Source organism: Eubalaena glacialis, chromosome 14, assembly GCF_028564815.1.
Source record: "Eubalaena glacialis isolate mEubGla1 chromosome 14, mEubGla1.1.hap2.+ XY, whole genome shotgun sequence".
Taxonomy (NCBI): domain Eukaryota; kingdom Metazoa; phylum Chordata; class Mammalia; order Artiodactyla; family Balaenidae; genus Eubalaena; species Eubalaena glacialis.
This window is the reverse complement of record NC_083729.1, coordinates 55347237-55373954: the sequence shown is the minus strand read 5'-3', so window position 1 is coordinate 55373954 and position 26718 is coordinate 55347237. Positions and strand designations below refer to the sequence as shown.

At 44.9% G+C, this 26718-nt stretch overlaps 1 long non-coding RNA gene across 1 annotated transcript; it reads left to right on the top strand.

Moving 5' to 3' along the window:
* Positions 1 to 1532: 1532 nt before the first annotated feature.
* LOC133074746 (uncharacterized) lies at positions 1533 to 26245 on the top strand. Its single transcript, XR_009697221.1, has 4 exons — positions 1533 to 1589; positions 8947 to 9024; positions 19210 to 19271; positions 26211 to 26245. It is a non-coding gene; the product is annotated as an uncharacterized LOC133074746 (long non-coding RNA).
* The last annotated feature ends 473 nt before the right edge of the window (positions 26246 to 26718 follow it).

Below are 26718 nucleotides of genomic sequence, written 5' to 3'. Positions count from 1 at the left end.
CAGAGCTTCACGGCCCCTCTTATGTGGTCTTGCTCCAGAGAATCTCCCTTGTTGGAAGCTTCATGGTTGATGAGTTAGGACCTTAGGGGACAGCCATGGTGGGAGATGGACAAGTGAGTAAGATGACACACAAAAAAAGCTTTCAAATGTTGTTTTATGTTCGTGTAACTCAGGAACCTGCCCCCTACTAGCCTTTTCAGTGTCCTCAGGCCTTGAACCCAGAGAGATTATGGTTTCCCTAACTTACATCTAAGGCACAGAACTAACTCTTCTGTGATTGAATGGCAGTGAGAACATCTCTTTCCTTCAGGGAAACCCTCTCTCAAGTCCCACTGAAAGGGTATGGCCTGGCCCTGTGGTCCCAGCAAGGCAATCATCATAGTTTATAGAACATTTCCCAACATTCCAGGAAATATGTGGGAAGTGGACTTTTGTTGGTATTGGGGCATGGGGGTCATGATTCAAAATATCATGGAATTAGTAGGAAAAGGCCAAATAGTCCAATAGAAATAAACGCAGGGAAAATGACACATAGCTGCCTATCAGGATACTGTACACATGGCGAGTGAGGATAGAACTCTAGGTCACACACCCAAACCACACTTCTCTCTCTCTCTCTCACACACACACACACACACACACACACACAGATTTTAGCAGCAGGCATTATCACCCAGGATGAAGACAAGAATAAATTCCTTTAATTTTCAAATGCTCAGAAATGCAGATCAGCCCTTGTTTTGGATTGGTTGGCTGTGAGACATCCTTGAGACACTGACCAAGGAGAAGCCACAATGGCAGGTAGTTCTGTGAGCCAGTCTTGGACTGGAGAGGTCTCAGTTGGTAGAAATTTGGGAGTCAACAGCATAAAGAGGGAATTTCAGTCCCTGGGCACTGATGAGATGACCCAGGGAGAGCATAGGTAGAGGATGACAGAGGCTGAGACAAAACCCTCCAGTTGCCCCAACATGTGAAGTTGGATCGAACAGGCTAAGCAGATGGAGGCAGGGAGGGAGGAAGGAAGGAAACCAGCAGATAGGTTGACCCGGAAGCCAAGCTAGGGTCCAGGAGGAGGGAATGGTCAGATCAAAAAAGATTAGGATAAAAACACAACCATTGCACTTGAGCAGTCATTGGGGACCCCGAGACGGGTCATTTCAGTGGTGCCATGAAGGCAGAGGCTTCGGCAGTGGGCAGAGAAGTATTCTAGAAATTTGGGTACGATGGGGAACAGGGAGGTGGGGCTGTAGCCAGGGGATATGAGAGAATGGGAATTTTTCATGTGTAATTTCTTTGCGAATGGGAATGATTCAGGAGAGAGAGAGGTATCAAAGCAGCAGGAAAAGAAGGACTTCACTCCTTGTGGAGTGAAGACCTTGGGAAGATGAAGGGGATCATCCCATAGGAGGGAGAAGCTGACATTTGGTAAGATGAGGGACATCTAACTGTTCACGTGCAAAGGAAGGAAGTTAAAGTTTATTCAACTTTGCTGTGAGGGAAAATATTTCTTGATTCTTTTCCCCCCAGGTGGTGTGTGTATATGGGGTGAACCTGGGAGAAATCTCCTCTAACAGCAAGTGGAATGTAAGGTAAGTGATTCAAACTCTCCTGCCCTGAGCTAATCAGAATTTCAAAAGGCATATTTGGATGCCCTGTATTATATCAGAATGGTATGGGTGAAGCATGAGCTGTTCACCACTATCTGGGTCGGACTTATTAAACTGTAGAACTCTGAGCTCTCTTTAATCCATAAGATGAAAACAAATATTTCCAGACAGCAGCAAGAGTACAAAGGAGCATTCCATCAGTGTGACCTCAAAATCATAGAGTTTTAGAAAAAGTACAGCAAGTGTCATAGTCCAACAGTCAGGAAAGCCAAAGCAACACCCAGATACTCTGTTTTTGTCTAACTTTATGAGAGAATCCTCTACTCTTTACCCCACTCACTGACAGGATAGCCAATAACCCTTGAGCATGCACGTGACGATTATTTATGAAAATGTGTTAAAGTGTTCCTGGGACATAGCACACGAGATATGTCCTGAGATATGGTATATCTCTGGAAATGGACTATTGGTGATGAAATCAGTCTTCCAGAGAAAAAGTTGTTTCTTTATGTTTCTTCTCAAAAATGGAGGAAGAGATATCCAGGGAGACAGAAAAAATATGCAGAGAAATACATTATTTGTGTCAATTCTTGAGTGCCCATAGTGAAGTAGGTGCAAATAGGCATTGCACAAACGAAAGAAGGGAGAGGCTTGCATGGGTCTGAGGTAAATAGGGACAGTGCTTGGGATCTTGCTTCATCTGGTAATCTCCCTTCAGAACCCACCCTGCAGCTTCTCTTTCCTTCACGTGGATTTCCTTCAGCATTTAGGCATTTGATCCTTGTCATGATTTCACAGCCTGTCTTTCCAGAGACATTTCCTGTTCTCTGAACACTGGCTACCACTCGTTGCCCCTCCTCCTCAACAGAGGGTTCTTACTCTTAAATTTGCCTCCGCAGCAATCACCACTTTCTTGAACGCCTTAATTAACACTAGTTGAATTGAACCAAAAAACATGTCTGCTCTAGGCTAGGTAATGCTGCCCGAGGGTGGAACCACAAACTCTGCTTGCTTTTTCTTTACCCTGTAGTCTCTGTGTCCTCCTAAATTTGAATTAGACCGAGGGCTCAGAGAGAGCGGAGGGGTTCACTCTACTCAGGACTTACTGTGGCACCTGGGAGTTCACACACCACCCAAGTTTTCAACAAAGTTTCCAAGACCTTGTGAAGGGTGGGAATGAGTGGAGAAGTCTGGGAGGGGCCCCTCAGCTGAAAGCCAGAAGGAATTGAAAGTTTGCCAGCAAGCCCTAGAGGGTGACTCAGTGGGCAACAACTTTATAGAGAAGAGTGGTGAGTAGGGATGTGGCCAAAAGAGGCGTGAGGAGAAGACGCCTTCCACACATTATAAAGCTAACGTGGCTTGGTGGTTCAGTCAGCATTTCTCCCCAGTTGGTATTGAGATCTCTCCCAGCCCGGCTTCCGCTTACCCTCCAACTCTGGGTCCTGTGGGACCCTGGCTCTTAAGAGGGTTCCTCCCTCCTACTCTCCCAGTGACCTCCTCAACCATAACCAAGAGAGCAGAGGAAATCAGTCGCCTTGGGAGCAACTGATATCTTGAGGGTACATGGTGACCACAAAAACAAAGAGTTGTGTTTGTGGTTTGGAATGTCATTCCAATTGCCAGGATGTGTGTAATCCCGAGTATGCAGAAGCTTGCTTGCGGTTCAATGGGGACAGATTAGAAACTCCGTCATGTGTTTCTAGGAAACACTGATACCCTTTTCTTGGGGATTATTATTATTAGACCAAGATGCCAACCATGCTGATGGCCTCAGACCTGTTCCCCGTTGGCTTGGCTCTGGGGTATCCAGTAGCACTGACACTAGATGCTGTGCCAGTCTGGAAGAGAGGCCTGGATGCCTGTGGGCTCCGGTGGCACCTGAAAAGACGCTGGCTCCATGTTGCCAGTGTCAACCACACACACAAAATATGACAAATGTGACTCTGCTCAGCACTCTTCACCAGCTAGATCGTCTCGTCCAGAAGGAGCTGGGTGGGTCCCAGTCTAACTCATAAAACCTATTCGAATACTAATTTTAAAGAAGCTGCAATTGCCAGTAAATGACCAAAAGTTATTGCCTGTTTGTACGTGAGGAGGAGAGTGTGGAACAAGGGTGGGAGAAAGGCTTCTCAACGTTTACCTTTTTACTTCTTTTTGAATTTTGAACCATGTGAGCATATTATATTTTTTAAGGCAAAAGAATAAGAAAAACCTCATTATCTCAGAAAGTTTCTTCTAGCCAAGAACCTCCAAATGGTGTTTCTTAAAGTTGTTTGGTGTACAGAAGTACTAGTCATATGTTCTGTATCAAGGATGTGCTATGTGCCCTTGGACTCAAGGTGACCCCTCCCCAAAGGTCAGAGACTCCCACACATCAAGCAGTGAGGGTGGGATAATGTCGTCCCCAGTTCCCAATAATCTCGTGGCCTCTAGAAAGGTGTGAAACGGGACAAGATGACTTCCTGAATCCCCAATCCTAAAGGGCATCCCCAGAGAGCCAAAGGGTTTTTTGTAGACCAAGGGGAGTAGTAATCAGCAGGGTTACCCAGGTTTGACACAGACACACCCCGTTTCCAACTGGAGACCAGCGGATGTGGTTTATTTACCACCCAAGCCATGGGGGCCGTGTTGGAGTCCAAAGCAGAAGGAAAGCTGTGTGCCCCCATATGTACTTGTTAATTATTACTTTTTTCCAGAACATTAAAGTAGTTGAAAAAATATTGAAAGATTGAAAAGTAGGTACATTAAAACTCACATTATTTTAAGTTTGAATATTTGATTTATACCCCAACAGAATTTACTCTGATTTTAGTTCTGCTTAATTAATTTAAAATTATTTAAGATTGTCACTTAGTCAAGAGAAACTGTCAAACATGACAATTCTCTCAATTAAAAATGAGAGAAGCAGAGAAGTAGATTTGGAAAATATGACTGATGAGTTTGCTTCCACTAAAGCCAGGGACTTAACATTTTTCCTTTTGCCTCAGGCTCCAATATATTATGGCCCCGTAATAGTCTTTGTTCATCTTGGATTTTTTGCATTAATTTTTATTTTTAAAAAATATGGCATTAAAATATTATTTTTCTTGATGACTGAGTTTTTGGTGTCCCCTTAAATTTTGCACTGGAGGTGAGAGCTTCACCCTAGTCCTGACCCAGTTAACCACAGTGGCCCAAAGGCGGCCCTATGGATTGCTTCCTAGATCGATGTTGTCAGACTTGTATCTTCATTCAAATCCTACACAACCATAAACCGTCCTCTCAGTGCCCATGACTGAGGAGCCACTTGCCCTCAGAGAACTTGTCTTTGCATTACATCCTCATGATTTAAAGCGCTAAGCCCTGGAACCATCTTCAGTTATTCTTATTTTTCACGTGTAAAGCTATTCAGAGGCTTGCCTGCAGTTGTCCTTCAGCCTTTGGCTATATGGAGCATACAAATGTAATTCCCTTAATCTCTTGCAAGGCCTTTAATCATTCATGACACACTTAGCCTGATCTGGTGTGCTAATGGAACCGCATCCTGACGAGGTAGATAACAGGAATAAAGAATGACACCAACAATGCAAGAACAACTGACGCCCACCTCCTTCTGAGCCCCAAGCCCCTAACACCATCCCCATTCCTCCTCTTGATGCTGCCTTGGGAGAAGGGGCATTACAGTGACTCCTTTTCATTTTCCCAGCTGACACCTACCCCCCCCAACCCCCGCCAGCCAGATGTTTTACAGCTGGAAAAGAGGGTGGGCAGTAAGTTTCCTTTGTAAAGAGCTGTGGTATGAATATATTTTCCACATGCTGAATCATGAGGCTGTCGGTGCCCTTGACCCCAGCACACGGTTCCAACTCTTTGGCTGACTTAGGGAGTGGGGTGGAGAAGTGACTTTGATCTAGTAATTTAAGTTACTCCTTGCCTCGGTTTTCCTGTAAGGAGAACACTTACTCCCTTCTGCAGGCAGGGGACAGACTCAGTTACCCCTCACAGTCTCTTCCAACCACAGGATTCTATCGGGCTATTATTAGAATCGTCTGGACAGAGCTGCAGTGTGACATGAGGCTTCTAGGGTGTGCAGAACCAAATGAAAATGTTTACAGGTGTTTGGGGGCACCAAACTGTCTCTGACTGTCTTTCTGATGTCATTCAAGTTTACTAGGGTTATTTCTCTGAGCATTTCTTTCTGCTAAATGTCTCTGTTTATTTTCCTCAGTCTGTTCATTTCTTTAGCCTTTCTCTCATGTTTTCCATCTCGACTAGGTTCCACTTACATAAAGGCAGGGAAGCCTCATTCCTGCTGGTACCCACCACCATGACCCACATCGAATCAGGCAGAGCTGGTTGGTTCTCAGCCTGCTCTTTGCTACCTTGATGGGCCATTGGGCAGATGACCTAACCAGTCTTTGGGCTCCAAATTCCTCTTTTATAAAATGGGATGACAGTATGTCACTCATGGAATATTGCACAGATTACAGCAGATCAAGTACAGAACACAGTGTTCAGCATCGAGTGAAGAGTAAAAAATATTAGCTGTTTAGTGAATAAGTGAGCCTTTGCATGATAAAAAATAGCGCACAAGAAATACGTGTGTCCCTGGTGCATAAATTCAAATAATACGGAAGTATACAGCGTCAAAAATGAGACTCCGTTCATTGATTGCCCCTCCTCACTTCCCTCCCTTCCTCAGCATTAATAATAATTCTTTCTTTGTCTCCTTTTGGGAGGAAGGAGTTAATTATCTGATATGTAAATATAGTCTTACTGTAAAGATCCAAATGTTCAGAAGCAAACCACCTCCCAAAATCTGAAGAAGTTCCCCTTCATCATCTCTTTCACTCTTACCTCTGCCTCTGGAGGTAAGCACTCTTGACAGAGATTATCCCCATCTCTAGTCTGTTAATTTACATGTATAAAATATAGATACTATATATATGCATACACATATATACACATACACATTTATACACCTTTTTAAAAATACGTCTTTTAAAAAATATTTTACCAGGGATGGGAGGCCACTTCCAATTCCATCTAGAAAAGTGAAAACGTGCTGGTCACCCAAGAAAGCCCTGGATTAATGTCCCTGGTACTTTCCTGCAAGGGGGTGAGGGTGATTTTTGCAAAGTACCAAGGAATCAGGAACACAGTTGTAAAGAAATCAAAACCTCTGAATACAAGCTTGGCCTTGCCCTTTGAGGTGGACCACTGCGAATGTCAGAGAGGGGGTATTTGGGACATTAGGGATAGAAGGAGACCTTGCTTCTCCTCAGGATCAAAGATTTGCTGAGCAGAAAGATGAAGCATGCCACCAAGTCCAGGAAAACATATTTTTCTCAGGGGAATGGTGAGTAAGATTTTAATCTATAATCCATAAAAGAGAATGGGATGAATAAGTATACTAAGATTTGTTATCAGCCAATAGACCAGTGGTTCTCAACCCATGTACTGTGATGTCCATTCACAGGTTTGCTATCAAATTTTTATTCATACGTACAATTTATTTTTGCTAAAACACAGGATGCATATTACTACAGTGCTATTTGGCAGATAAAACACTTTGTCAAGGAAATTATCTAATGTCACGTCAAGTGGAGTACAATTCATTGCAAGTAAGAGGTACAAGGCATGATATAATAACAACCTAGAACCAAATGAAATTTGTGGATTTACTAAAACATGGGAGAACAACACAGGCTAGAACAACACAGTGGTTAAAGGTTCAGACTCTGGAGCCAGCTCCATGGGTTCAAATCCTGCCTCTTCCAGTTATGGGATCATGGGTGAATTTTCTTGTGTGTAAAGTAGGGGTAGTACTACCCAACCCATAGATTGTTAGGAAGATCATAGTATTTCTAACATGCTCAGAACTTTCCTGGCACATAAATATTAGCATTATCTACTAGATTATACTACCTGTTATTCACTATTCACTCAATAAATGCCTGGTATCTATTATGTGTCAGGCATTATGCTAAGCTCTGAGGATAAGTGGTAAGAAAAAAAAGAAACCACTTGCCCTCATGGACTGGGAGAGAAAACATTAATTAATTATTACACAAACAATATAAAATTGCAGCTGTGATGAGTGGTGGTACTTGGAGCCATGAGAGCTGGTAATGACCAACTGGGGGCAGGCCTTCTTGAGGAAGTGACATTTACATGCTATTTGATGCATTCACCAGGTAAAGTTTCACTAAGTAAAGATGGAAGGTCAAAGACCAAATATATATTTCTTATTATAAATCACAATGTCACAGGCAGGTAGAGGTTAGGGTCAGAGACATCCTTGAAAGGGCTGTAGATTCTGGGGGAGAAGGTGATAGACGGCCTGGATAAAGATTGTGGTGGAAACAAAATAAATGGGGCACACCATTTCCCTTCTTAGAAGAACCTCTGAAAGGAGAAGACCTATGTACCCCACTGCCTCTATGGGCCACATCCATAGACATGCAACTAAGGCCAGGGTAAACCCATCAGCAATATCTTCTCAGCACCCATGGGTTCTGAGCAGGCATCAGAAGAAATGCAAAAGAGAAGCATGTGTTCTTTGGGTAATGTCTGTTTTCTCTCTTGGAGCATTTCGCCAGGAGCAGGCGTGCTCTTTACAGTACTGTAGGCAGCAGGTATGAGGGTACAGGCAGGGCCATGCTGCACAGTCATGAGCGGCTGGGAGTTAAAAGCCTCTAAAATCAAGACTAGAGCCTGTACTCACATCTGATTCATTCAGTGTGCTTCTAGCTCCAGCTTAGCCTACACAGAGCCGGGTGTGGCAGCCAGGAGAGAGTGTTTAGGTTGGAGATAAACAGGGCTAGAATAAATAAGGAATTGATGATGGGGGAGGAGGGCTGTGTATAGCAATTCCACCCCATCCTGTCACCAGATGAAGACGTGCTCTGAGAGAGGAAGGTGTGTAGGGGTTTGTTATGTAACTGTATGTAAACCAGTGAGCACAGTGTCTGGCGTTTAATCTATTTAACTTGATAGGTTCTACTTATCATTATCTTCTCCTATGCATAGAACTGAATCATTTCACTTCATTTAAGATCTTGGGCTTCGCTGTACACCTGAAACTATCACACCATTGTTAATCAGCTATACTCCAATATAAAATAAAAAGTTAAAAAAAAAAAAGATCTTGGGTAAATGCTTGTGGTGTCAACTTTTTGAGGGGGAGACTTCTTACCTAGTGTCTGGTTCTTTGCTGGCTCCTGAGACCCACATCAATGCTAGGGTCTCCTTGCCTTAGAGAAAAGTGAGACAGAGGCCCTCAAACACCATCATTTTCTCCCACATGGTCTGGCCTGTACCTCGGAGTAATCATTTCGTTTCTCTCTCCTCTCACCAGGGTGCTCAGGGCAAGAGAACTGGGAGAACTCATCAGACTATAAACAGCCAACCAAAGGGGGCATTGCTCGCCTCTGAGGTGAGTACTATTATTACCCCCATTTCACTAATGAAGAAACTGAGGCTTAAAGAGGTTAAGTACCTGGTAAGTGAATAGAGTAGGAATCTGACATAAGCTGTCAGACTCCAGGGCTCATGTTGTCAACACTATTTATCTAGCTTTTCCAGGAAACCACCAAGGCCAGCTGTCCCCAGCTCTCCTTTTCCTGTTCCTAAGCAGCTGAGTGCATCTTAGTAGCTGGGGACTGCAGGGTATTCAACAGGAGATTGCACACATCTCATCGACTAGTGTGCCTGCACACACACAAGCTTTCCCCACCCCGGTTCTCAGCACCAGGGATGCATTCTGGGTAACAGATCCCATCCTTCACGCATCTGCTTTGACTGAACTTGTGGCTGTTGGTGAGAGGTGGGTAAAAGAAGTATCCACTTACCCATTCATCCAACAATAGTGATAGAACACCTACCCTGTGCCAAGCTCAGTGCCAGAGGCTATGTGCCAGAAGAGATAAAGGCAGGAGCAAAACCCCTCTCTTCTAGGAGCTGACAGCCTGGTCAGGGGTGAGAGACAAGCAAATTTCATGGAAATTCTCATGGGGGTCACACCGGGTTGGGTGGGGACAGGACAGAGTAGGGTGGTCCAAGAAGGCTTCCTGAGGGCCTGAGCTGAATGCTGAGAGGAAAGTGAGTAAGTGAAGGACATTCCAAGTAGAGGGATCACTGTGATGAAGTAAACAAGAAGAAATGGGAAGCTATGGAAAAGAAAAAAAAAGCAACAAGAAATGGCTAAACCAGTGGTTCTCAACTGAGGTGATTTTGTCCCCCAGGGGACATTTAGCAACATCTGGAAACTTTTTTCTTTTCTTGCTTTCTTTTTTTTTTCTTTTTGCTTATCACTCTGTGTGTGTGTGTGTGTATATGTGCGCATGCCTGCTACTGGCATCTAGTGGGCAGAGGCCAGGGATGCTGCTCAATATCTTACAACGTGCAGGACAGCCCTCCACAACAAAGAATGATATCTGGCCCAAGATGTCAATAGTGCTGAGGTTGAGAAATCCTGGACTAGATCAACAAATGTAAAAACATACCATAGCACTTTGATAATTAAAAACGTCATAAGGAATTCCCTGGGGGTCCAGTGGTTAGGGCTCTGTACTCTCACTGCCTAGGGCCCAGGTTCGATCCCTAGTCGGGGAACTAAGATCCCACAAGCCACGCAGAGTGGCCAAAAAAAAGAAAAAAGGAAATCTGTAAAACAAAACAAAAAAACTTCAAAGCACATGAATAGACAGACCAATGAATATATATATTTTATGAAGACTATAAATACATTTAGTATATGATAAATGTGGCATTCCAAATCCAGTGACTCTTCAATAAATGGTGTTGAGATTCCTGGGTAGCCATCTAGAAAAAAATTAAGTTGAAGCCATACTTCACACCATATACCAGAATAAATTCCAAATGGATTCAGCATTTAAATGTTGACCATAAAACCATACAAGTACCAAGAGAAAACGTGGGAGAATTCTTTTATAATCTTAGAGTGGGAAAATTATTCCTAATTATGACTCAAAAACCACAAGCTGTAAAATAACAAGCTGATAAATTCAGCCGATAAAAGTTAAAAAAATTAGAGCTTGTGCATGCCAAACAAACAAGCACACCTGTATAAGCAAAGTAACAAACAAGTGAAAATCTGCAAAGAATATATACAACTCAGCAGACAGAGGGCTAATCTCCTTAAATCATGAAAATATAAACAAACCTCTAAAGAAAGGATTTATAAAAATATGAGCAAAGGATATGAAAAGACAACACTCAGAAAAAAAAAAAATACAAATGGCTGTGTGCTGAGATGCCTCTTATTTTTTTTAACCTATTAGCTTGGCAAAAACCCAAGTTTGGCTGTGAGGACATGACATTCCCATCCACTGCTGGTGAGCATGTCCACTAGTACAGCCCTAAAAGGGTAATTTAGCAATCCTCATCAAAATAAACGCATACACCTTCTGACCCAGCAACCCTGCTTCTTAGAGCTGACCCTACAGGGAGAAGTATTTGGATACATATAAAATGACATATGTACATGATTATAAATTGCAGCAAAAGATTAGAAGCGATTTAAATGCTCATTAATTGAGAACTGGTTAACTAAGTTAGGGGTCAGCGAACTCTCATTAAACTGGCCCTCTGCCTGCTTTTGTAGGGCCTGCAGCTATGAATCGTTTTACATTTTTTAATGGTTGAAAAAAATCAAAAGAAGAATTCTATTTCATAACACATGAACCTCATGTAAAATTCTAACATCAGCATCTATAAGTACAGGTATATGGAATACAGCCGGGCCCCTTTGTCTACGCACCATCCAGGGCTTCCTTTACACTAGAGCAGAGAGGGGAGTGGTTTTCACAGAGACTGGATGGCCCACAAACCCTCAAATATTGACTATCTGGTCCTGACTATCCTTGACTATCTGGTCCAAAAAAGTTTGCCAGATTAGAGTATATCCACGCAATTGATTACCACAGAGCTCTGAAAAACAATGAGAAAGCTCTTTATGAATTGCTATGGAAAGGTTTCTAGGATATTATAACTAAATTTTTAAAACACAGATGTAGAAAGTGTCAATTACATGTTATCATTTGAGTAAAAAAAGGGAGAGGAATATGCATAAAAATTATCTGGAAGGAAATACAAGAAATTAGTAAAGAGTGGTGCTTAGGGAAGTAGGATATTATATGTGTGTGTATTAGTATTACCTACTCAAAAAAGTAAATTAAAAATTATTTTTAAATATACACTGTGCCAGATGAGAACATGGATTTAGGCCACTGCAAGTGCTTGGGCCTGGCTGGAACAGAGCTTGTGAGTGGGGCTGGGGGTGAGGAGAAGGTTGGAGAAGTCTGTGGGGCCTGATAGGAAAGGGCTTGTAGCTTGGGCCAAGGAGTTTGCATTTTCACATATCCAAGGACAAAGAAAAACAGGATCAATTTATACTTTAAAAAACAAGATTCTGGAAAGCAGAAAAGGGTGGTTGGACAAGGCTTGGGCCGGTAGGGAGAGAAGGGGGTAGACTGGAGGTAGGGCATCAGTGGCTGCTTCTGGGGGAGGACCTGGGAGGCTGGGGACCAGGGGTGCAAGGGAGGCTTACTTTTACTGTAAATGTTTTCATCAGATTTATGCATGTGCATTCCTTTCCATGTGTATTTATTTCCTATAGAAATCATTTTGTTTATTTTTAAAAGAGAAGCCCTTCAGACCAGGTGTGATGAGGCCTGAACTGTGTCAGTGGTGTTGGGGGTGGAGGCGGGGGGAGCAGGGAGGAAGGGGAAAGTCAGGAGCAGAGTTGCCAGAACTGACTGGAAGTGGGGGTGATGGGCCTGGAACTGCACCCACACCTTCGAGGACCTGGGGAACAGAACCTTGTAGGGAGGAGGGCTGGAAGGTAGAAAGTTCACCTGCCCCAGGTGACTTCCCTCTGACTTCCTGGGGCCACAACACAGGCATCCCGAAGGTACAAAACATCACGCAGGCACTCTGGGCCTTTGTTTCCACTTTGACCCCAGCAGGATATTTATAGCCTGGACATGACCTGGGGGCAAGCGCCATGTTATGCAGATGATAAGGTCCAGCCCAGGCCACCAGGAATCCCAGCTGGTCCCTTCTTCCCATCTCCTTCCAGCCCTGCCAACCCCTTCCCTTCTCATAGCTCCAAAGGGAAGCCCTGCACAACCAAGCTAGAATATTCTCTAGGACTTCTGTGAGTCATTAATTTTCTTTTTATCTGTACATGCTATATATGCCCCAATGACAGTACACCACAAGCTCTTTGGAGGCAAAGACTTAAAGGTCTTTGTGACCTCACAGAGGCACACCATTTCTTTTCTGTATGCTAGGTACCACGAATTGGCTGGTTGATGGGGACTCCCCAGTTGTCTTCTTAACAGCACTGCCAACATACCCGCCCTCCCAACACATTTGCCCTCCAACTCTGCAGAGCCCAACCTCCACCGAAGTAAACTCTTGCTCGTCCAAGAAGTCAAGGGTCTGCTCAGTGTTCACCCCTCTTAGTTGGTTCTCCACATTCAGCCCTCCTTTGCCCAGGTAGTACCACCCAAACAGAAACCCAGTAGCCAAAAGCTGTCTTTAAGCAAGTGTTCTGTTTGGCCTCTTGCACATGGAAGGGAACATAATAGTGAAAATGATAATAAGCAACAATGATCATCACTGTTTCAAAGAGACAACATCAGTACCAGCAGTTCCAGTGAGACCCCGGGGTGTCAGTCACTTTATCTGCAAACAGAAAATGAAACTCACCTGCCTCTGTAGGTATAAAGAGTGCTTATAATGCTTAGAAACCTGGAAATTACTTTATAACTGCCACTTATTGCTGTTGTTCATAAGAGCGTTGTGATCACAGCAATCAGGAGGCCAGTATGCTCTTGATACATATGAGGGTCAGTGCAATGAAATTAAGCGGGTACAAAATGTCAACCTCAGCTCAGACCCCTGGACAGAAAATAAACCCATAACTCAGCTCCTGGGGGCACTGAGGATGGATGGTTTCACCCTGAGAGGGGGCGGGGCCTGGAATGTAATGGCCTGGGGTCAGGGCTGGAAGTCCCTCAGCTCCCTTCCCAGAGGGAAGGGCAGATGCTGGGCAGCTCACAAAGGAGCATCATGGATCTGCCTCTTTTTTTCCCCCACCTCCTCCTAAGGGAGAAAGTTCTTTTCCTTCCTGCCCCTCTGGGCAGAGCCGAAATTGAAAAGACCCTCTTGTTCCTAACAAGTTATATATAGCTCAGCAAATGACCTCTGGGTCTCCAGCCTCAGGGCTGGGAACTGCCTTTCGCAGCCACACCCGGACAGCTGTCCCAGTTAGCAGAAAAGCCAGGGGCGATCTTCTGGTGGCCCTTTATGCTTGTGGCATAAACTGAAATAGCGCCCCACGTCTCTGGGAAGGAGAGGACCTCACTGCAGAAACAATTTTCCAGAAAGGGATGCGGTGTTAGCTGCCTGAATAACATGGGGTCCAGCGCCACCTAGTGTCTACTGTGGGGCTTGACGTGCGTCCCGCTCCTTTGATAGGGTGTTTTGGAAACTGAAACCACCAGAGGGACTGAACTGAGGACACACGGTACCAGAGCACAGGGTTGTCCTCAAGCCCACGACAAGGGTCCATGATTTTGGTGGGAGAAGCTGAGAAGTTACAATTCTAATGCGTCATAGATGACGGTGTGGGGTGAAGGAATGGGGGTGTCTTTCTCTTGGAAGGAAGCTGAGGTGACTCAACAAGTAATATTTAGAGTCTTATTCCCAGAAGATTGGCTTGGGTTTGTCTGCTTGAATATTTTTGCTCACACTAAGGAAAAAAAATACTGGTGCTATTTTATGACTTTTATGCTTTTCAAACTAGGTTCTCAGTGTTCCCCCAGAGCCAGCATATGGGCTATTTACACAAGTCCTTGCAAGCTGTCTCATCACTGAACCCACTCGTACCCCTTGCTAATGTCTTTGTGGGACAAGCAGTCTCCTTTTATTATCCTCCCACTTCCTGGCTGCTTCAAACCACCTACTAATCAAAGCCACCGTTCACTCTTTGCTTTACATCGTTCATTTAAACCTCAGCACAGCCCAGAGAGTGGAAGTTAGTATTCTCATTCTATATGTAAGAAAACTGATCCTTGGGGAGGTTAAGTGACTTACCCAGGATCTGTCAGCTAATAAGCAGAGGTGGGATTTGAACCCAGTTATTTAGCTTCAGATCTTTTGTTCATTTCCCCAGAGTATTCCATCTGCACCATGAGGGGGTAAGCAGCTAGTGCAGAGGAAGCTACCGCATCCAGGAGGTTCTGCAGGAGACAAACACCCCTCCAGCTCACAGGACACTTCCTACTTTGGACCAGTCCCTGTGACCCCCAAGGCTTGGCTGGACTCTTGGTGTTAACACCCTCCTTCCTCACAGCATCAGTCCTGCTGCCTCCAACCCCAACACAAACACTTCCGCAGACTACACTCCTCCACACTTGGAACCAGCCCAGAGGAATAATGAGAGCAAAGAGCAGGGATCTGGCAGACGTTCAGAATGCCAGGAGAATCGTGGAGTTGTCTGACTCCCTGGGTCTTGGCCTCATCCAGTGGAAAACTGAGAAAATTCCCTGCTGGCTCCTCCCTTCCCCTCCTCCCCCACCCCCTTCACCACTCTCCACCAAATACACACACCTCCAGAGGAAGGTTAAGTCAGGCCGCTCTCTGGAGTCCTCTGAAACAAAATTGTTGCTTAAATATACAGATTCAGAAATAAAGTTTAAATGGGTAACACACTGTAGTAGGATACAAACGCCGACCTCCACAAATGGGGTAAGTGTCCAGGCTGCCGGCAGCCCGTGAGAGGTGGTTTGGGGTATTGGAAGGAGCACAGGATTAAGAGAGCTGGACTTAAATCCTCAGTCTGTCACCCCCCAGCTGAGTGACTTTGGGCAAGTTGCTTAACCTCTCTGAGCCTCAGTTTCCTCATTTGTAGAATGAGGGCAATTTTTTAATTACCTACAAGGTAACAGATGAACAAGTGCTTTGTAAAGGCTGCAGGGTCGGGGGTAGCATATGAAGGAACGAACAGTGGGCATTAGCAGGATTTAGTTAAGAGATTTTTATTCACTTTGCCCTTTCCTTACTGCCCCCCGACCCCGCCATCCAAAAAGAGAGACGTCTCTTACAAAGTGTATCTTAACACACACACACACACACACACACACACACACACACACACACACACACAGTCTCGCAGTCCCTGAGGGCTCATCACTTTTTTAGAGCTAACTGATCTTGGAAAACAGCTTTTCCAATAAAGACCCAGTGGCCAGGGACTGCTGGATACACTTTCTTTAGAGGAAGCAGGAAAAGCAGAAGCAGGAAGATCTGTGGCAGCACATCCATTATTTGCAAGAGGAAGGCCCAGAAAGGCTATTTGCTTTGTTGCCGGCTAATAAAGATGGACATTTGTGGCCAGCCCAGGAGCAGATGCGTCCACAGCAGCCCAGCAGAGCTAATGCATTCAAGGGGAGAGGAATAAAACCCTGAGGGGGAGCTGTTAGAGAGCCGGAGGTGGGGTGTGGCATCCTCTCTCCCCCCTGATGAAGCCAGCTTGAAATCCTCTTGATTTCTTCACACGCTCCACTTCTAATTTAAGGCGTCTCCACCCAGTTTGGAAAACGCTGTGCCTCTGCACGGAGGGAGGAAAGAGCTTCCTAAGAGAGACTCAGGAAGAACAAAGACCTCATTAGAATCCGTCACTTATTCTGACTACGCATTCCCAAGAATGTCTATTGATGATCTCAGGTACAAATGAAGTGGTAATTAAGGATAGATGCAAATGATTTTCAGCTTAGTAACTCTCTTTGTAATTGAAATTTACTAAATTAAGTCTGAGATTTTTTTAAACTGGGTCTTTAAAAAAATTCCCCCAGTTATGATACCCAGTCTCCTCCCTGCCACCCACCCCTCTGTAATGTAATTACTTAAAAATAAGATCCACAGTGGTGTTGACAGTGCCCTGCCTACGGATATGTTAAAGTTGGCGCTCGCTCTCTGAAATGCTGGTCTCCAATAAACAATCCCCAGGAAGCAAATGAGGAGGGGCCTTGCATCAAGCTGCTGTTGTATTATCACACATGGGACAAGGAAACTGGACATAGGACTGGTGGCATTGGCAATGCTGGACACAGATTTCTCAGCTTCTCTCTCCTGGTCCTTTCCTCTGATCTGGAGCGAACTGAGGACCGCTCAGTGGAAGGAGTGAACGATTATTGCTCTATTGGAGTAGGAGAGGAATTGGAATCTTTCCGAGGTCCTGACAAGGGTGCTGACTCGGGAGACGGAGGGTTTAGGGAAGATCAGAAAGCCGTCTCTGTTTTCTTAGAGGCCAGAGAGCCCACGCTCAAACTGGAATAGCCCTGGGACACCTCCAAATCCTGTCCTCTGCCACCTGGTGCGACCACCGCTCGCCTTAGCTGGTTTCTCCCAAGCGGAGGGCCATGCCCACCAAGCTCAGTCAGCCGGGTGGGAAGCAAGAGGAGCCTTGTGGCCTGAGACTGGGACCCCGGAGGCACTCCAACCTCCCCCTCCTCACCCCCACTTTGGCCCTTGTCCAAACAGTAAAGAGGACTGAAAGTTGTCCGGAGGATGTCTGACCTTCCAGAAGAGCACATTAGCTGTTTCATTGAACTCAGATGAAAACACCTGTTTGCCTTTGAGATCAAGCTCCAGTTTCCTCAAGAGCAACCAGCAGAATTGATGTGGGAGAACAGGAGCGAGTCCCCTACAGCTGCCTCCTTCCTTCTCTTCCCCTCCCCTCGCCGCCCCACCCTCTGGGTACACAGCTTCCTGAAACACCTGGAGCTAATTGGCCCTCACGGTCCAAAGTCCAAGGCTGCAGTTCCATCTGAGAACTCAGTAAAACGCAGCTCTCTGGCAGGAAGCACAGACTGAAGGAAAATGCTTCCTCCCACTGACCCTACCCCTTTATTTAAAAAAAAATTTTTAATGAGATATAATTGATATATACTAGTGTATTAGTTTTAAGTGTGCAACAGAGTGATTCGATATGTGTATATATTGTGAAATGATCACTACGACAAGTCTAGGTAACTTCCTGCACCTCACATAGTTACAATTTTTTTCTTGTGGTGAGGACTTTTAAGATCTATTCTCTTAGCAACTTTCAAATATACAACACAGCATTACTAACTATGGTCACCGCACCGTGCATGACATCCCCAGGACTTATTTATTTTATATCTGAAAGTTTGTTCCTTGACCCCATTCCCACCCCTTTACATTGTGTGTGTATGTGTGTGTGCGCGCACGCCTCTGTTTTCTCTCCATCAGTTCCCATCACTAGTGTTTGAAACTTTAGTAAATGTTTAGCCAAACAACTTCTGTTGGCAGAGACAAGCAGCAGAGTTGTTTCTGGGGAGCGTAATAGGTGTTTGTTCCGTTAGTAAATCAGATTTTAAAAAAAGACAGGCAATAGCAATCTCGTCTACAGATAAGCTCACACTTAAAACACTGGCCTGAACTAACATGGGCATGTTTTCTGTTGGGTCCCAGTGCCCAGTATGGGGTCTGGCACATGGAAGGTGCACAATAAATATTGGCTGGATGAATGAGTGAATAAATGACTCATGTTCACAAACTTTTAGTAGCTTCTCAATGGTACAGGGAAAATGCCCTAATTCTAGAATCTGGTATCTAGGATTCTGCAATCAGACGCCAGCCCACCTTGCCTGCCTGGCCCCCTCAGACACTCTCTGCATGCTGACCGCATTAGGCCAGACATCAGAATCACCTGGAGGGCTTGTTAAAACACACCCAGCAGGGGCGCACCCCTGGAGTTTTTGAATCAGCAGATCTGGGGTGGGGTGGAGGATTTGCCTTACTAACAAGTTCCTGGATGCTGCTGGTGCTGCTTGTCAGGAACCACACTTTGCCCACACCTCTCCATTGCCACCAAGGGCACCCCTCCCCCCTGCATCCCTCCAGTTGGTCAAGGTCAAATGCTACCTTGTCACCAAAATTGAATAGGCGAGCAGAAACTGCTCCTTGACGCTTCCACACCTCCTAATGCTACAGACCCCTGCGCCCTCCAGGACACTTCTTATTTCATCTGTTCAGCTGTATCTCCCTGACCTTGCAGGTCTACAGCTCCTGCTTCCCTTGACCCACAGCTGCCCGATCTTCTGCTTCACTCTCCACGTTTTGGAATCCCACTCACCCTCTGATGCCAGCAGAAACCCCACTCTCCCGGCCTTTCCAACCTCTCAGTAGAGAGCACCACCCCGTGGACTTGGAACCATATCTTCCATGATAACACTGACTTCCCCCAGTGCATCAGTTTTCTCACCTCCCTCACTCCGATGGAGCTCCTTAAAGGCAGGAGGCAGGTCTCAAGCCTTTTCAACTCACCCCTTAAGGGCCTTGTGCAGTGTGGCCTTATAACCGGAGTGAACTAAAGACATGTTCCTTGCCTGCTCAGATTCCTTCCGCTGACTGAGACCTTAATAGGGAACTTAATAAAGTACCTGATACTGCACTCACACCGGGGATCCAAAGGTGACTAAAACACAGAAAGTGCCCTGGTATTAATATCTGTTTTCCAGTTTAAATGTCACTGCTCATTATGCCTGCTTTGCTTTCCTTCCAGCCCCTGGCCTGGGCTGCGACTGACCTACAGAGACCACTGGATGTCCTTCCTCATCTAAACAGGTGAGGGGTCCCCATCACTAAGACACAGTTCCAAGTTCTCGGCTTACTTGTTGTCTCTGAGACTTGGAAGGGAAGGGTGACTTTCGGTGGTGAGCCAAGTGATGTGACTCATCCAAGACAGGTGAGAGGCAGATGAAAGGAGACTTTCTGCAGCCTGCTGAAACATCAGTGACTAAGACCCAGGGAATGTACCAAGAACATTCTCAGTTCTCAGTTCTGGGCACCTGAAAGGGTGGTGCCTCACCCCATCCTCCTGTCGTTCGGGCTTACAGCTTCATGCCCTCACAGCCTCATGATCCTAACAGTATGTTATAGAAACCCAACTTAAGCAAAAGGGGAACTTTTTGCTCACCTTTGTGTCTTAACTCAGGGAAGCTCATGGAATTGAATAAGGAGCTATTGCATAGGAACCCGGATTTAGGGACCAAAACTGGTCCCAGGTATGCCAGGACCCTCTCTCTGTCTACCCAGCTTTCATTTCTGCACATTTTTTGCATGTTGGCCTAACTCTCCTGCCACAGGTGGGAGAAAGGGTACCACGATCAGCCCAGTCTGGGTTCCACGCCTACCAAGGCCATGTGAAATGGGAGGGGGACTGTTCCCCAAAGGAGAGATGGGTGTCAGGCAGACCAACATCAGAGATCCACTACAAATAGTTATGTCTTATAACATTCCAGGCACTGAGTTAAGTGTTTTACATACATGATCTCATTTGATTCCCAAGCTGATTCTATGAGGCAGGTCCTATATAAGACATTTGCCTTTCTTTTTTCTTTTTTTTAATATTTATTTATTTGGTTGTGCTGGGTCTTAGTTGTGGCAGTCTGGCTCCTTAGTTGCGGCTCGCCCACTCCTTAGTTGTAGCATGCGAACTCTTAGTTGAGGCATGCATGTGGGATCTAGTTCCCTGACCTGGGATCAAACCTGGGCCCCCTGCATTGGGAGTGTGGAGTCTTAACCACGCGCCACCAGGGAAGTCCCTGCCTTTCATACAAATGAAAAGGCACGACACAAATTGTAGCTAGGTCCTTTCTGCCAGCTCCAGTGCTGGGCTTGGGACACTCAGAAAATATGGTCTGGAAATGAGAACACATTTTCTTTGGAAATAAACACATTGCTTAGGAAGAGGACCTGTAAACCAATGTTTTAACTCTGGTTGTCTCTATATCAGTAGCTAAGAGGCTAAGACCATAAATGTTGTTTATGTTTCCAGTTGTTAATTCTGGATAACTTAAATCTCTCTACTAAGCTACCAGCTCTCTGTGAATCTACATTGAAGGGATGTAAGTCTCATCATGGAAGATCAAAGGGGCTTCCTTCCCTGTCCCATCCAGTCAAGAATACACATCCTTTGGGATAACATTTAAAAGGACAGTCAGATTAGATCAGGATAAGGCATGGGATTCTCTCTCCAGCCAGAGGGTGTCTGCCATCAGGAGAGGTTTTCATGGGTCCTGGGACCCCACTCAAAGAAGGCCCTCTCCTCTCTGCTTTATTTCTATAACCAGTTCTTACCTGTGCTTCCTTCAAGAAGAAATGGGCTTTGAGACTTGCTCACAGCTTTACCACTAAGAGAAAATGGATCATAACATACCCTGGTCACTGCCTGCTCGAGAGGTCCCGTGTTCCACCAGGGGTGTGGCTCTTTGGGTCCCAAGATTCTCCAGGGCTAAGAGCAACCTCTCCAGTGTTCATACTAGACTGTGAACTTCATGCAGTTGTAGACTTGGCCTCTTATGTTCACCATCACATCCTGACTCCCAGCACAGTGGCTGGCACACAATAGGTGCCCAATAAATGTTTGTTGAATGAATGAATGATATTCCATTCTCAAGTGATGCCTCATGTAACTACTGAAATTAGTTGGTGACGATGAGCCAGGGTCACTGTGCTGGCCACTGTAGTTATAAGCAGAGAGGACCATCTTTTTTAGTTTCAAAATAAGGACCCAAGTTTGTCAAAGACACCCACCACCGGTCAGTCCTGAGGGTCCTACTACTTTGGTTTTCATCAATGCAAATGCCAACTCTTTTGGTAAATATTTTCATAAATTCTCTATAGTATTCTGCCATGTATTTGTTCAATATAAACATACTGTTCACAAACTTCAAATCTGGGGCAAAGAACATTCAACTGAAGTCAGATGACCAGAGTTCACCAGTTCTATCTCCACTAGCAAGAGCTAATGTTTACTGAACACTTACTATGTGCCTGGTGCTTTTATGCATGATCTCATTTGATCGTCAAGAAAATACTATGTAAATGATGCTATAAACATCTTCATTTTACCTATGAGTGATGTGGGGATTCTAGGGCATGAATACATAGTTCAGTGCCACATAGCCACATGGTAACTAGGGCAATCGAGGCTATAATCTGTCTGTCTGACTTCCATGCTGGTGTTCTCTGCAGCAATTCACGCTGTAACCTTGCAAGTCATTTAACCTCCCGAGCCTCACTTTGTCTTCTTTCTAATGGGGATAAAAATCATCTCATGGGATAAATATTATGTTGCTACATTGTGTAAACTGTAAAGCACCACTTACCTTTTAAGGTAACATCGTTATTGTTCCAAATTCAACAGGAAGTGTTGGAAGCCAGCAGTACACTGATAAATGCTTTTTTTTCCCCCCCGTAGTCACCTTGCCAATGCTTCATTCATCAACAAACTTTACCAAACACCGGCTTTGTGCCATTCACACAAAGATGAAAGAGGGTGTCCTTGCCCTCAGGGGGCTCACAACATTATGAGCATTTCCATTGCTTAATGAGGCTCAAGGTTGGATCTACACTCACCCCAAGAGTCACCATTGCCTGATAGCATCCTATTCCTCTGGAAGAAAGGCAAAGGTGAAGTTTGAGCCTAATGGTCAGACCCCTCCTACAAATGATGGTTCAACAGATTGTTTAATCGGTTCAAATAGCTCCTTGCTTTCCTGGCCACATGACCTTCGGTAAATTACTTGACCTCTTTACAGCTCAGTTTCCTCGTCTTTTAAAGAGGGTGATAGGGACAATTTTTAGTAATATGTGTACAGAGTTTAGTTCAGTTCCTGGCATGTAGCAAACGTTAGCTGATGTACAGCCAAAGGCAGTGGGAACAGCAATACTGGCTGCTGTGGGGACGAGTGTATGAGCATGTGGAAGGGGACACAGCGGCCATTGCCTAGAAGGAGGGCAGATCCTTAAGGAAGGGGGAGGGAGATGCACCCCCTCCTCAGTGAATTGGGAGGGGGCATTTGGAACGAAGCATTAGCACCATTAGACAGCCCTCACTTACACAAGGTAGCCAGAGAAAAAAGGGCCAAAGCACCAAGTAATAAAATCTGAATGCCTTTTCCACACTGAAAACTATTGTTTGTTTGCAGGTAGAGAGTATCAGGTATTTGTGTTATGCTTTCAAACTCATCATCTCATTAGATCCTCAAAACACCCCCCACCCACCAGGCACACAAGAAGAAAATGATCACCCCCATTTTATAGATGGTAAAATTGAGATCCATGAGGTGAAGCCATTTGTTTGAGGTCACACTGTTAGGAGTGGTGGAATTGAACTAACACCCAGTGCTCAGTTCAGGGTTCAACACCATCTTCCCAAGCAAATCTTTGCGGAGAAAACTGAAAAAATGTGGACGCACATCTGAGTCACCTGGAGAAGCTTTAAAACTCCAGATTCCCAGGCCTTCCTGAGACCTACTAAATAAGAATCGGTATGTTACAGGAGCTCAGGAAGCTCCCTCAGGGGAGCTGATGCAGTTGGGCTGGCGGGGTGGACTGGTGTCTGGAAGCCAGTCGCAGAAGCAATAATGCTGTGTTTGTGGCTGTAAGAGGGTTTGGAGGCACATGCCCGCCCCAGGCAAGCCTCCGGCTGCTTTGGCCAGGACAACTGCAATAGCCCACCAGCTGGGGTTACACCCATCAACAATGCTGCCACTTCTCTTGCCCTGCCCCATCCACTTTCCAAATGCAACTAGCGTGAGCATGCCTCTATCCCCCACTGACCCACATGCTCGCAAATCCTGCTTAAACCCTCCTGAGTTTTCCCAGACCCCTAGCCTGACTGACAAACACTGCCTGATTCCACTGCATTATCCACCACTCTCTGTTCCTCACAAGCCTTCCTTCAGTCCCTAGAAATGCAGAGATCCCCTCCTACCACAGGGCTTTTGCACTGCTGCCATCTGCAATGCCTAGGGCTGCCCATCCTACTGCCCCACCCCTTCCTCTAGTTAACGCCGCCTCCTTCTAATCTCAGCATTATTTCGTCAGGGGAGTCTTCCTTAACCCCCATCTAGGGCAGAGTCCTCTGTTACATGTTCTCTTAGAACCAAGTTCCTTTCCTCAGCACTTCTTGTCACTGATTACAATTGTGCATGAAGAGTGTGGCTATTTTATTTAGGTCTATCTCCCTTCACCACCGGCTGTGGAGAGGCGAGATCTTGGAGAAATCTGTCTCCTGTCTGCTCTGCTCATCAATGCCTTCTCATTGCTGGGGACTCAGTGAACACGTGTGGAACCGTGTTACATGATTTGTATAATAGGGCGGGCCAGGAGCCTGCTGCCTCCACCTCACCATCCCCAGGAGGTGGGACATTTGAAAGAGGCCTGTGTGATGAAGCCACTTTGACATTAGTGCCCTGTCAAAGTGCAAAGTCTCGAGGTTTTATTGCCAAGTAACACGCACAGCAGACACTCCCGGCTTTGTGCTGCTCATAACCCCCAACCCTGACCCTGAGGGACTCCCACAGTCTTCTTGATCTCTGTTTGGTTTGAATTTTTATGAGGTGAATTATTTTTATAACCAGAAAAGGCCATAAAGAGAATTTTTTTTTCTCATTATCCTATCAAGCATTGTTTACTCTTTTTTTTCACACACACACACACTGTATTTTATTTTTACAAGAGATAAATAGACTGACACCAAGCATTGTAAATGGATGACCACAACAAAAGCAACAATGATTGCAATTACCAAACACGAAACACACTCATACTATGTCATAATATTGACATTCAGTCCAGTCATCCTCCACTGTAACAGCTCCTTTACTTTGCAGTGAAAATTGATTTGTATATTCTTTGCCTCTGAGTCCTTGTGGGATTTTTTTTTTTTTAATTCAAACAGAAAGTCACAAAAATTATAATCATCCTCATCAGTTCACTCAGTCCCATGTAATTAATTTTTTTTTTCATCTTGATCTTTTGTTAGCACTTTTATGAGTTCATCAGTTTTTCATTAGAGTTCTGAAAATGCTTATTCATTCAGTTCAGCAGTACAGTTACCAGAAACCTGTACTTGTCAGAGTCTTTTCTATGAATTCCTTGAAGATGAACCCCTTTTATAGGAACATATTTGCAAAAGCATCAGAGTACACCCAGAACTGTCTGTAAATGACAAAAGACTTAAAAATGACCACAGTTAAAGATTTGATGAAAGTTCATAATAGTGCAATTGACAAGGAAATTTAGTTATTTCTGAGATATACATTTTAAAGTAATAACTAGAATTATGACTTATAACATTATACCAGAACATATAAGATTTTTAGAAATTTCACGTAATGTCTGAAATATTTATATTAACATATTTCCATACAAATAACCCAATGAAAGTTTAGTATTAGTTGTTTTGTTTGTTTGTTTTTTTATACTGCAGATTCTTATTAGTCATCAATTTTATACACATCAGTGTATACATGTCAATCCCAATCGCCCAATTCAGCACACCACCATCCCCACCCCACTGCTGTTTTCCCCCCTTGGTGTCCATATGTCTGTTCTCTACATCTGTGTCTCAACTTCTGCCCTGCACACCGGCTCATCTGTACCATTTTTCTAGTTTCCACATACATGCGTTAATATACGATATTTGTTTTTCTCTTTTTGACTTACTTCACTCTGTATGACAGTCTCTAGATCCATCCACGTCTCAACAAATGACTCAATTTCGTTCCTTTTTATGGCTGAGTAATATTCCATTGTATATATGTACCACAACTTCTCATAAAGAGAATTTTTAAAGTCTGCCAGAACTGGGTAAGACTCTAGGGCTACATTAGTTTTGTCTCTAAAAATCATAAGTTGGGAGGAAGCGTAACGTATTTAATGTATGTCTTTTTTTTTTTTTAATATGTGAGAGGTTCTTGGTATTTTGATTATTATTTATTTATTTTATTTATTTTTGGCTGTGTTGGGTCTTCGTTTCTGTGCGAGGGCTTTCTCCAGTTGCGGCAAGCGGGGGCCACTCTTCATCGCGGTGCGTGGGCCTCTCACTATCGTGGCCTCTCTTGTTGCAGAGCACAGGCTCCATACGCGCAGGCTCAGTAGTTGTGGCTCACAGGCCTAGTTGCTCCGCGGCATGTGGGATCTTCCCAGACCAGGGCTCGAACCCGTGTCCCCTGCATCGGCAGGCAGATTCTCAACCACTGCGCCACCAGGGAAGCCCAATGTATGTCTTTAATAGAAAGTATTTTTAAAAGCCCTAGAAATTTCATTGGTGTTTTTCTGGGCATTCTGAAGTAAGAAAAAGAGATAATGTTATGGTCCAAAGGTCCTCACTGTCCCCCACACAACAGTGTGTTGTTACCTTTAAGGGATGGAGCAGAGAATTTGAGAGGCAGACCATTAAGATATAAGCGAACTCTCAGAGAAGGGGCAATTGCTGTCTGTCTGACTGATGACACCTCCTGAGATGAGCAGAGCAAACACAGGAGCCTGATTCTCTGTGCCAGGTGGTGCCGGCCCTTCCCCCTTTAAGCTCCCCCTTTCTTGGCCCTCACTTTCCTCCACTGCATCCTTCCCTATCCCCTGCCTCACCCCAAACCCTGCCCTGCAGAAAGGAAGGCCAGGGATGGAGTGAGATTATTTGATTTTGCACAGCATTTGTTACTTTTTAAAGCCTGAAGATTTAGTAGGTGTTTCTGTTTGGCTCTCTTAAAGGATAAAATGACTGCATTTGAATTTCACTCACCCGAGCTGGTTCCTCCCCTCTGCCTGCAATGACCCTGGATTCTGGCTCACTTCTGGCTTCTTACTGGTAAGAATCTCTTTGACTACTCGGTTAGTAGAAAGAAATATCAGATAGCTGTTAAAGAATTCATGCTTTTAGTTGGGTCTGGAGGTCACGGCAAAAGGCTGCTTTGACAGGAGCAGAGCAGTTAATAATGGCAAGAAGGTCAGGGGACCCAGCCCCAGCTCAGTCAGGCAATTCTCTTCTCCTTTAGTGTCGGTGGCTCTTACCAAGTGACTTTTCTCCCTTTATCTCTGATGGGCCAGATCCAATGGTATCTCGTCTGCTAACCTGTCATTGAGTTTTGAGCATTGGAATGGGAGTGGGTGATGGAAGGAAGAAGTTTTAAGCACACCAGATTTTTGGAGAGTCAGAGGAAACAATTCTTCCTGGATTTAATGATCAGGTGGGCTGGGAGACTGACAGGCAGATAAAAAG